This window comes from Catharus ustulatus, chromosome 10 (genome assembly GCF_009819885.2).
Source record: "Catharus ustulatus isolate bCatUst1 chromosome 10, bCatUst1.pri.v2, whole genome shotgun sequence".
Lineage (NCBI taxonomy): Eukaryota > Metazoa > Chordata > Aves > Passeriformes > Turdidae > Catharus > Catharus ustulatus.
The window spans coordinates 11,639,379-11,650,908 of record NC_046230.1 but is presented as its reverse complement, the minus strand read 5'-3'; positions in this window follow the sequence as shown (position 1 = coordinate 11,650,908).

Genomic DNA, 11,530 nt, shown 5'->3' with positions numbered 1-11,530 from the left:
GCTCCCGGCCCGCATAGCGCAGCCGCCGCGACGGCCCCGCCGCCGCCGCCCCCGCCCCTACCCTACTTAGCAGCGGCACGGCCGCCCGCCCGCCCCGCGCTTCTCCCGCGCCGCCATCGCCGAGCGGCCGCGGGCGCAGCGCAGCGCAGCTCACGGCGGCCGCCGGGCGGGAGGAACCGCGCTCCGCCCCACAGCGCCCGCCCCGCCAGAGCGCATCTCTCCCCGCCCCGCCGAATCCCTCCCCGCCCCGCCGAGCGCATCGCTTCCCCGCTCCGCCCCCGCCGCAGCCGGACAGCCCCGGTGCCGCCGCCACCGAGGGGCGGCCCCGACCGGCGGCGCCCGCCCCGCCCCGCGCTCCGCCCGCACTGACGGGCACCGAGCCGGCCGGGCCCGCACCGAGTGCGGCGGGAGCTTCGAGGAGCCAGCCCTGCCCGGCGGGGCGCTCCGCACCGGGTACCAGCGCACAGCGGAGATAACGGGAAAAACATCACAGGGGGAAAACCCTGAAAGGCCTGAGGATTCCGGGCCCTCATCTCGGTCTGGGCAGAAACTCGGAGTTCTCAAAGGTTCTCCACAGCATTGAAAATAACCCTCACACTGGATCTTCCTGGCAGAGCTCAGACGAATCCATCCGCCCGCAGTTCCCCACAGTGTTTATGGCCTGTGTCCGGTCGGGTCGCGGGGCGGCCCCGAGCCCCGCTCCTGCCCCCTCCCTCTGTGTGACTCAAAACGGGCAGGGATTGCTCCTGTGTCCTGGAGACCCAGCGCTGTGTGAAGAACAGCGTTAACAGCGGTGCCGCTTCTGTTTTAAAGGAGCAGCGGTGTTTTACAGACGATCACATCCCCAAAACGCGCCTGGAAAGGGAACAGAGTGGCGGGTCCCGCCGGGACAGCGCGCCTGGGGGACACAGGCTTCCGCTGGGCTCCCGGCAATGCCCAGTGACTCTTTTGGAATTTTCTCAGCGGTTTCCTCCGCCCCCGGCCGAGGTCGGAGCGCTCCGGGGCTGCTGACGAGTGGCAGAAGCGTTTGGCTGCTCTCTCCCGCCCGCTGCAGCCTTTCCCATCACGCACAGACCTACACGGGCTCCCCGGGCAGCCGGGAGCTGCTGGGCTGCTGCCCCTGGCTCAGACCAACCCCTCCACAACAGATCACACTGGTGAGATTTTGCTGGAACGTTTATTAGCAGCACGGATCTAACACTACAGCAAAAGCTTTTTTTGCAGGGAGCCAAGCTCCCTTTCCGGAAAAACCTCTAAGCCCCTTCCAGCCCCATAGTGAAGGGTAAGATCTGGAGCGGAGGGCTCCTCTCTTCCCCGCTTGCTCCTCCGAACCTTGTCGGGGCAGGGTGGCAGCGGCACGGGAGCAGGGAGCTCCCCGCTGTGCGACGCCAGTGCCACCCTCGGCCGCTGTCCCCGCTGCGACACGGCCCTCGAACCACACACGACAGCTCAGAACCGTGCCACAGGCTGCAGCCGGGCTGGGGGCAGTGTTTAAAGGTCACTGTGACTTTTCATACAGAAGTAATTTGCTAATAGCAGACTTTAAATGACCATTAGAAGATATTCAGGAAAAAGTCTCTATTTCATCAAAAGTGAGAGGGAAGGGGAAGCCTGTTTTTACCCTATAGTGCTCCAGAGTTTCCTCTTTAAAGCCTCATTGTGTACAAATTATTTGTATCTAGTTGGCAAAAGAAATGTGTAGTTAAACCTGATGAGCTTAAAACAATTGACTTGTAATTCTTGAAACACAATATATGATGAAAAATAATAAACCTCTGGAGCATCTTGTAGCATAAAATTCTTGCGGTTATTTTCTTCTTTAGTTCTAATCCATGAGTTCTTCACACAAAACAAGACTTCTGCTTTTTATTATATTTTTATAAAGTTCACATCAAATATTTATTTGGCTTTCCACACTCACTACAGATGAAGTGACCACCACCTAGCTAAAGCAGAAATGTTCCTTTTTCATTCTGGAATGGTCTGTAGCATCAATTAACCTGTATTAGGTGATGAATGACAACAGCAGTACTGAGACACTGCAGTTCATAAAGCAGTATCTCCCACCACTATTGTTCTGCAGCACTAATGCAATAAAGGACAGAGACTAGAGGGAGCAAAACCAATTCATAGCAGTGAAAAATCATTACAATACCATGAAGTTCAAATTAATCCCTTCTTTCCATTTCACTCAGCTGAAGAGAGATGAAATTTTCTGAAAAAAACTTACAATGCCACCTCCAGTTCTTACAGCATTTAAAATTTAGCAAGTAACAAATAAAGATAAGCAAACATGAACTGCAGGTATAACATTTGAAATGGTAAAACTAATCAGTGAACCCAAACATGCAAAGCTGTAATTGGATTCTGCACCTTCCCTGCTGTTACACAGTGGTTACATCTCTCTGAATCAGCAAGTGCAGAAGTACTGACAGCAGCGCTGCCTTCATCAAACTGCTCCAGCTCATGAGGAAAACACGAGGCCCAGCAGCTCTTTAATTCAACCTACGTGCTGCTAAACACAATCTGACTGTTCAAAACTGGAGCCACGTAGGTATTTATGCTGTGCAGGTGGATCCAAGCACCCATGCACAACACAACTGCAATCGGGGTCAGTGCTACTGCTTGATCTTCCCAGAAGTTTCAGGCCTGGTTAGCACTTTGAGTAACTCAATATCAACAAATATTGAATAAGTTTATATGGAAGAGATTTACACAGCCAACTTTCAGTTCAGTTGGTTGGGTTTTTTTAAATAATTTAGACATCTGTTGCAAAGCATTAGAAACATATATGGAAAAGAAACACAAAAGTATAAAAAATTGTAAGAGGCACAGAAAGTGTGTGAAAGAGGAACATTCTGCAGCTGAACAAATACAGCTTTTCACAAATATATTCAGGTACTTCAGTGTACATTTTCCACCCTCTATTTTACTTCATGTCAATCTATTTTAGGCTCACTAATTTCAGTATACTAGATCACTCATGTTAAATAATAAAAAGTTTCCTTTCTTCTAAAAGTAAAATTCAAAGCCCTAACACTTCTTCCTAGGCCAGCTTTACTTTTGGACAATTACATGTAGTTTCCTCTGAGGAGCAGAAGAGAATGCTCCTTTTCCAGTTCAGATTGTTACACACTACAAAATTCAAAAGTAGGGTGGCTGTATTTACCTCAAACTCTGCAGCCAGCAATGTGTAAAGTGAGGGATAAGGGGTAAAGTGAGGGATAATTGCAGGGATACATGCAATTAAAATGCCCTGATTTAAAATATGAGGGGAAAATATTTTTTTATTCAATACTTAGATATTTTATATCACAGTTTAGTATTTTATATTTAGTAACTATGTTTATGAATTTTACATGTAATATTTAGACAACCTAAATCCTGACTAGCTGAATTTCTTCCTCCCTCAAAATGATACTGCCCCAGTCAGAATTCCTTCCATGACATCCCTTCATTTAAACAGTGGGGCTGAAAAAGGCTTCATCCTTACTAGAACACTTCCCAACTTTATGGTTTTTAATTTTAAGATTTGTCTTTCTCATGTTCACAAGGATGCAATGGGCACAAGGAGAAGTTTTTTCCTGAAGTCAAACTTAGCAAAATTTTATCTTTTAAAATAAATTGAAAGATGAAGACTTATGTAGTGTGAGATAAGTTCTGGGTGCTGATTAAATAGTCCTGTATCTATTTTCAGTATAAATACAGATCCTGAATTCCTCAAACATTGCCCAAAAGTGAGATTCTTAAAACTAAAGCACATATTATAGACCACAAAATGTGAACAAAATTTATCTAAATTGAGTACCTCTCAAAACTTGGGAAAATTATTAATTTATTTTAGTCTCACCCCTGGACATGGGTGAGAAGAATCTGTAAAGTAGCATTTAGAATTGCAGGTGTTTATATTTTGCACCTTCCTTTTAGTATTGTGCATGATGTCTTAAAAGCATATTCAACATGTCATGCAGCAGTGACAGCTGATTTCCCTCAAAAAACTTTCTTCCAGTAATGTTGACTCCTTCAACAGGCATTCCATTAAGTGATAGCTGCCATGATCTGCCTCCTAAAGTATCCATTTTCTCTTGGATGTTCCTTCTGAACTGTGTGTGCAGAAGCAGCTGGCAGGGACTGAAATTAAAGCACCCACTCATGAACCAGAAATACACAGCCAAGTGGACAACCTGTCTGTAACATGCTGCTCCCTTCCACCCCAGTTTCTCTTTCATGTTCACTTTCAGTTGCACAGGTGACATTTTCAATAAACTTAATTTCAATAAATATTTATAAATTTTTGTTTGTGCAGCTGAAGGAATTCCAGAACTTTGCAAATGTCCTGGGGACACTGCAGTGTAGATTAGTCTCTTTTATTAAAATTAGAAATCTTTTTTCGGCTGTTGAGTAACTGGTTCAAGTTCTAAAGGAAATTAAGAGATTCTACTTTTATAACCACGTACCGTTAAAACAATGGGCAATGCACTGTTTCACATCAAAAGTTTCCCAAACCTTCAGCAGGTCACACCTAAGAGCTACCTCAGCCCCAGACATTTGGGCATCTCTCAACTCCCTCCAACTAAATCTGTGATCCTGGGTTAATGACTGTGCTAGCACCCTCCATCCCCAGGCTTGGGGTGCCCAGGAGCCCTTCAGCTGCTCAGGGCAACGCTTTCCTGGATAACACCCCTGTCCAGGGGCTGGATAAATCCCTGTCCAGGGGTTGGATAACACACCCCTGTTCCAGGGGTTGGATAACACACCCCTGTTCCAGGGGTTGGATAAATCCCTGTCCCAGGGGTTGGATAACACACCCCTGTCCCAGGGGCTGGATAACACCCCTGTCCCAGGGGTTGGATAAATCCCTGTCCAGGGGTTGGATAACACACCCCTTTTCCAGGGGTTGGATAACACACCCCTGTTCCAGGGGTTGGATAAATCCCTGTCCAGGGGTTGGATAACACACCCCTTTTCCAGGGGTTGGATAACACACCCCTGTTCCAGGGGTTGGATAACACACCCCTGTTCCAGGGGTTGGATAACACACCCCTGTTCCAGGGGTTGGATAAATCCCTGTCCCAGGGGTTGGATAAATCCCTGTCCCAGGGGCTCTGCCTGCACCAGTTCCAGGCAGGGTCACACCACAGCTCCTGCTGCACAGTCCCAGGGCCTCACCTGCCTCTTCTCTCCCCCAGGGCAGCAGGCAGGAGCCACACAACAATGTTCCCTTGGGTCTAAGCTCTCAGGCGATAGAGCAAAATAGCCAGCCCTCATTTCACATGGATTGGACAAGTTTAAATCCCTGGGAAAAGAGCTGCCAATCCTTGTCTGAAAATTAAAACAGAGCTTTGAGCAAAAGAGTGAGAATTCAGTTTCTCTCATAAGTAACGTACAGCGTGCTATGAATTACTGTCTAGGAAGGTTCTTGAAATTAATCCATTGCATCTCTTCAAAACTCAGAGTAACATAAATCCTTCACTAATTACTCTTCAAAATCCCAAGGATTTGAGAAAAAGGGACTCTCTATCTGTAGCATTTTCATATTTCTACCCCATACCACAATGAACACTTCTGCAGGCTGGCATGAAAAATGAGTTTTCCCCTGGTAAAATCAGGTTTTATTACAAACTCATCTTCTTTCTTTTCCTCCTTTTTTTTTTTTTTTAAATTTATTTAGTACAGTAATTACCCCGTGCAAAAACAGAGGATGAGAATCTCCAGCCCTTTAGTTCACACAATGGTCAGAATTCAATTCCAGTCTCATGCCTAAAAGTTTATAGCCAATTCTTTTCCAGAATTTGCCCAAGGCAAAATTTTCCATTGAGTTAATCAGCAAATAGTTCTTTTCTCATAGCACAGAGAAGATAACCTGAAATACCAGAAAAAAAGAAAAATAAATCACCAGCAATCCAAGAGATGCGGATTTTGTTGTGAAAATGCCCATTATCAGCTGCAGTCCAAACCTCTATACCATAAGTTCAGAAGAATCATCTCTACCCTCCTGAGTTTCTATTTGCAACAATGTGGTCAGTGTTGGCTCTAGCAGGATCTAGCAGGTGAAAACATTTGGCCAAATCATTCCTGAAACACCAGAGCTGTACCTCTTTAGCATGGCTCAAAAAAGATGAAAACTGGTTTCTGCTCCCAGTGATGGCTTTGATGATGATTCCAATTGCTGGTAATGATCCTGCAAGTTCAATCCTGGGCACAGGCTGCTCCATCTTCCACAAATCCAAATTGTATGCATCAATTCCACCCTCCTCTTCCCACGCCAGCTAAATTTTAAAACAAGAACAGTTTGTCATACAGAATTAAGAAATTCTGCCAGGTAAAATCTTTTTGTGAAAGATTTCTGAGAGCTTTATACAGACCTTATGCTTACCCTTTCTCCTTGCTCATCTCTCTACAGGCATAGTTACCATACACAAGCTCTAATCTCAGACCTAGGTTTAGCCTCAGGAGGCCAAAAAAGATTCAGGAAACACATTCCACACTTGCTTGCAGGCAGCCTCTTAACAAGGTCTTGAAGAGTCAAACTGATGGTCTGTATTTTAAGGCAAACAGCTACAGCCAGTTCCCCAGTCCAGAGTAAAAATAGAGCAATGTCCAGGGATATCAAAACATACGATGTTCAGGAACTACGTGCTCTAAGAGGAGATTCTCAGTAACTGGGACTTGTAATCTATCCCAGAGGAATAAATCTGGCCTCTAACATCAAGAGTTCACATCCCAGCCTTTCACATCTTTTGGGGGCATCTGAGGTCTCTTTCCTCTTTTTCATCTTTCACAGATCTTGCAGAACCTAAATTATCTTGGAGGCATTTGCTCCGCTCAGGTTTGAGTGCTGTGTTCAAGTGTTCCTGGAGCAAAGGAGAGGAGAGGCCCAGCCTGTGACAGCTCATGGCTGCTAAGGGACGTCCCCAGTTCTGCACGTCCTTCCTGCCCTGCACCTCACCCCATGGGCCTGCCTACCCTGTGCCCACTCGCCCTTTCCACAAGGAAAGCTGTCAAGCAAGGCAGCAGAAAGGACTGAAGAACAAGAGGCACAGGGAAGGCTGGAACAGGACCTGCCCCCAAAGCAGCACCAGACACTGGCCCAGCCACTCAAGGTCCCACTACAGCACCACTCACTCTCCCTGCCCTCCTGCAAACTGCTGCCCATGCTAACGAGCTGCTCATCATCTCCCTGTCCCAGCAGCAGTCCCAAGGGAGAGTTTCCTTTGTTCAGGAGAGATTTATACAGACAGCTACAGAGTGAGAAGCCTATGGATCATTAATGAGTTAGAGGAGCACAGAGGTCGCTGCTGACAGAGGAACAGCAGCCATTAAAGCTGGACAGCACAGGCAGAACAGCATCGAGCAGCAGAGGAGCTGGTGAGGCCAAGGAACTCTTCATGCATAACAAGCAAAAACATTGCTCTCTTCCAGGTTAAAAATAAAACCATTTTTGGGTATCTGCAAACTGACAATTTTATTGTTGCCATGTCAATTGGAAAATTTTCTGTATAAAATACAAACCCAAAAGCAAGTAAGACAAAAAAAGTCCACATGAAACTACAATTTCCTCTTTAAATAACCACAAACAGAAAACTTTCCAGCTTATGACAGAGTTACACTGTAGAACATCCTAGAACAAGATCAGACATCAGAAGTGGCAAACGGCACAGGTTCACCCATGAAAGCCAACTACAGACAGAAGCAGGTGGAAGAAAAAACAGTATGCAATTATTTAAGACTTCTGTATCCTACAGGGGAAGGAGATTTGGGCAAAATTAAATTAGCATTTTAGTTGTGATCCTTACAAGAGTGTCTTAGAAATTGAGGAGCACCAGCTCCAGCAGCAGCAAGAGCCACCAAAGTACTGGAAGTCTTGCAACAGCACAGGCAGCAATGAGAAAAAGAAATTTTAAAATACTACTAGAGCTGTTTTAATAAAATGACCTCAGCAGTCTTATTCAGAAAACTGATAACATTTTCAGATTTACAATATCAGGTTTGTAATTTGTTTAATCTCATTATACTGAGGAGATTGATTTAAGAAAAGATAACTAAAATTCTCATCTAGGTTTTGCCACTGTTGCTGTCTTCTCCTCTAGAATATTCTACCTTAAGTATTCAGCGTAGACAGAATAGCTGAGAACCCTCCCACCCCAAACTCCTCACACAGCTGTACAAAGTGCAGCAAGCTACCCATCCAAAACCCACCAAGTTCAGACCTTAGTCCATCTGCAGCAATACAGCAATGCTTTGCATTTTTATTTATTCAAAGCATTAATTCCACTGAGGCACCGTCAATGCCTGTGGAAGAAAACCCCTCAAGAAGGCTGCCTCAAGTGATCAGAGAGTCAGAACACATTTGCCATTTGTGGCTGATCTTGCTTTTCTCATCCCAAGATTCTGGTTTTAAAGGTGTTACATGAACTTTTGTTCTCGCATCACCAGGACAGATGAACTCACATCAGCAACAGTTGTGGTTCTAAATACACGCTTTGAGAAACATGAATTTGTTACCCTTGTTCCTAAGTGGTTGCTGATTCTTGTACTTCAGACCCTGCAGATGGGAGCTGGGGGGAGACCACATCCATGTGTACAGTGTCCGAATAATAACCTGACACTGACATTTCAGAAACCAACTCTTCCTCAAACAGTATTACAAAAAATACATGCAGCTGTTGTGCAGGGAAGTCAGATGAAGCTGGAGTTTAAAAAAGGTATTTCAGGTACAAACACTTCTGTAACACTGGGAAGTTACAGAAGCCTCCTGTTGCAAGGAGGCTCTAAGCACTGTGCAGCTTCCTGCAGCAGCACAGGGCCCGCAGGCCAGCACTGAGCCTGACCAAGCCTTGTGGAGACACTGCCGGGGCCAGGACTGGCTCAGAGCAGAAGCACACCTGCAGCTGTGTCCCTGAAGCCTTGCCCTAAGCACTGGGATGTGCAGGAGTGCAGGGCAGGCTGCACCACAGCTCATCAGAACAGCAGCATCCAGCAGGGATTGGGAACACACCACAGACATTTCCTTCCTCTGTTCCAGGCTGCATGGGGGCTCTCAGCCAGGCTAGAACCAGGTTGTACAAGCTATGCTCTGTTTCTCTGCTTTGGACAAGCCTAAACCCTGAAGCATGAACATTTCCCTCTAGTTTCCCTAAGGCAGGGCAGGAGAGAAGCCCACTACCCACTTGTGTCTCTGCATTCTCCCAAGGATAATGGGCTCCCTCTCCCTCTACAACCACAGAAACCATCGGGGACACAGGACCACATCTCCTCAGGACAGCACTTTATTTCACAAGGATTCATCTGAATGCTGCCTCCTGAATCCAGCTCAGTGATTTACATTACCCATTCAGCACTTCACCCCAAAAGGCTGCAGAAACACAAGTCACATCCATAGTAATGGCAGATGGTGACTGTACCTTGTCACTGCAACGTGACCTAAAGAAAAATGAATTTCATAAGCAGCCTGATTTTAAGTCTTCAATAATATCTTTGCATCTTTTACAAAATATTTGTTACCAGATGCCACCCTCTTCTTGCTTTTCTTTGTGGAAAGGCCAAGCTATAAACAAAAGTACCAAGGCAGGAGGAAATTAAGACTAAGCAGGATCAAAATATACTCTTTTCTACAGGGCAAAAACACCCAGGCAATGCAGTAAAGGATACAGATTCTTAATTGCTCTTAAGAGACAACTGGGTAAGAACAGCTGTTTTAGAGCCCAGGACGCAAAGCAAAGAACAAGAGGTATGACAATTGTATTTAGAGAACAGACACTGAAATAGGTATTGCATAATAGAGCAGTTACAAAATAAACCCTAATGGGTGTGCTCCTTTAGCTCTCTTGCTACTTGGCTTAAGCTTTCTGTAATCACTGATGAGAATTTTATAAAAGCTGAAATGAAAATTAATTATTGAAAAGTACCTGAAATGCTAAGTGATTTTCTACCCTGAGGGTTTTCAGCTATTAAATGAAATATACAATTGATTCTGCAGATAAAATATTCCTGTGGCAAAGCATCTTTAGTCCCACTTGACCCAGAACACTGACATTTATCACTCCTCCATTTATAAACAGCTACAAGATAAAAGTAATGAAGAAGTTAATTGGATCTGAAGTGATCATCTTCCCACTGCAGTTAGGATTCTCCCTGTCCCCAGTTGATTTTAGTACCCTACATTTGTCTCTAGAAAGCCTCATCTGGACTGTGCCAGGTATAAATACACAGCATTTAAGAAAAAAATAAATTGGTTTATAATAGTTTAGCAACCAAAATCTCTGCTGAATCCTATCCTGAAGCACCTTATGTTACAGGGAGGAAAAAAATTACAAAAAATATTTACTCTGCAAATTTCTAAAACATGTTCTTTATAATGTATTACAAACAGATAAAAGGTGTATTCTTTTTTCATAATCAATGCATCCATTTAATACTCATTCTAAGTTTTTACAGTATGCATGCATTCTTCATATTTTCAGTGTTTGAGATCACTTCAGAGTTTTCATTAGCAAAGAGAATTCCCCTCTTAATTCACACATACGCAATAATTTAGATAATCTTATAACAATGTCTCTCATCAGGAAAAAAAAAAAAGAGAAAATATGGGTTTTTTTTGTACCTTTTAGATCCTACTTCTGGAAGTGCAGCCAGTGAGGCTATTTACACATCCATCAGGCTTTCCCCAACACATTTACAAATCTCTAACTGTGTGAAGCCTGTGGATACACCAGTGTACCAGCAGTGTAACAATAGGCCATCATCCAGCACTCTGTACCTGCAGCTAAGCACAGCTTTGGCTTTTACAAACAGTGCACAAGAGGCCAGATCCCTTTTGATTTTATATTTTTATTACAATCTCCCCACACCTCCACATATAAACATTGAACCCTCCCCATTTCTCATTCTCCCCCCACTCCCACTCACAGAAAGGTTGCATGGTAAGGTGATGCAATTTAAAGCCACATCAATGCCTAACACACAGAACAGGTTTGGAGAAGTGAAAGCCTAACACAAAAAAAAAGTTAAACAGCCTCTTGAATAAAAAATATTAATAAATACGTAATAAAATTTAATTTTTCTCATCTTGAAGAGTTTTCACAACAGATGAATACATTCAATAAAATAATGTAAGAGCTGTCCTTTTGCAGTAAAAAACAGTTCTAGAAAATAAGAGTGTACTGAAGGCTGTAATAATTGTATTAACATGTAAGAAACCATAGAGCCTCAAGCTTGCTGTCCTTTAGTGTTCCCCATACATGCCACAAAGGTGGCTTGTTAGTGACAGGCATCCCACATATGCTCCACACAAACCCCCAGAGGATGTGTCTTTGCAGAGGCCCTTTTTAAAAATGAACAAAAACATTACTGTGGTGTTATAAATATTCCCTGCAAGTCAAATGGAGACATAGGAAGCAAAGATTTACCTGTAAAGTTATCAAGGTAGGTACCAGACTGTTCAACTCTTCTTACAGTAACCTCTCACAGCAGGAAAGAAACCCCATCCACTGGATTCAGAAGGTGCCTTTATCTGGGCAGTCAAAGCAGT